This window comes from Vespa velutina, chromosome 8 (assembly GCF_912470025.1).
Source record: "Vespa velutina chromosome 8, iVesVel2.1, whole genome shotgun sequence".
NCBI classification, from domain to species: Eukaryota; Metazoa; Arthropoda; class Insecta; order Hymenoptera; family Vespidae; genus Vespa; species Vespa velutina.
In genome coordinates, this window is record NC_062195.1 from 1,327,501 (window position 1) to 1,328,760 (window position 1,260).

At 23.4% G+C, this 1,260-nt stretch overlaps 1 protein-coding gene across 2 annotated transcripts in view; it reads left to right on the forward strand.

The window, feature by feature from the left end:
* The window catches only part of LOC124951070 (glutamic acid-rich protein-like), a 5,831-nt gene extending 4,876 nt beyond the window's left edge, over positions 1-955 (forward strand). For both annotated transcript variants that reach the window (XM_047498851.1, XM_047498850.1), the window contains exon 3: positions 1-955. This exon is cut by the window's left edge and continues 1,013 nt beyond it. The gene's annotated coding sequence lies outside the window, so the exon portion shown is untranslated.
* The last annotated feature ends 305 nt before the right edge of the window (positions 956-1,260 follow it).

Sequence of the window (1,260 nt, forward strand, 5' to 3'; positions counted from 1 at the left end):
GAATCTGTGCAATTTACAAAGTAAAACTTTGAAGAATTGTGTTCAATAATACATAATAACATATGTATGTGTGTGTATAGGACATACTGGTGAGTAAACATACCTGATTGTGCTAACAGCAGTAAAATCACTGCATTTATTTTTAGTAGCAATTCTATGGTCGTAGCACATTTCGTGAACAAAAATTCAAATGTATCCCATAGAGAAACTATATATCATATACATGTAGGTGTCAAATGCAAATAATTTAAAAGAACGATTCGTGTATACATATATATATATGTATGTATGTATGTATGTATGTATGTATATAAATTACAATCGGTACTTATATACTACCAAATTGCTTTGTTCGTAGAGCCAGTTTCTGATAATTTGATTTATTGTATAAGTATCAATGAACAACTACTAACAGATTAGAAGTGATTAGAAAAACCTATACTCTACGAACGATTCTGTTCATATTATGTCTCTCTCACTTTACGCGAATTCGATTAGAAATTTAGATATTTTTCTTCTATTTACGTTTGGCAGAGATATAACAAAATTTATATTAATAATAAGTTCGGTATAGACTTTTCTAAAATCCAGATATATGACAATACTATTTTATAAGGAATAAAAAGAAATTTACTTTCTTTACTTTTGAGTTTAATCTAAGAATAATAATCTATTTTATTTATTTTATGCAAAAATTTGAAAAGTAATGAAGTATATACTATTTATAATTCTAACGATATTTCTATATGACATAATCTGCAAAAGAAAAAGGTGAAGAAATTAATTGCTAACATTAAAAAGTCGCTCTATGAACAAATCTATAATATCATGTTGTGACTAAAACTATTAATGGTTTTTTTTTTTTTTTTATACGTGTTTTGCGTCATAAATAAAACCAAATTTGTAGCAGTGAGGACAAATATAAAAATTAAATAAAAATATTTTCAACAATGGAGTATCGCGCATATATAAAAAATTACAACTGAATGTGTTCAATATATATATATATATATATAAAAAAAATAAAATTCTTGAATACTAAAATATACTTTTTGGCAACTGTATATCTTTCATAAACAATTGTAATTGTTCAATTAATTAGAAGACATATCTAATGAATTAAACTATAGTACATTGAAATTTATAATTAGAAATCCATGAACAAAATTGAAATTTCCTATTTTATCGAAAAATTGAATTTTCGATTTAAAATTAAAAACTATTTAAAATACTAAATATAAAAATATTAAATATAAACTA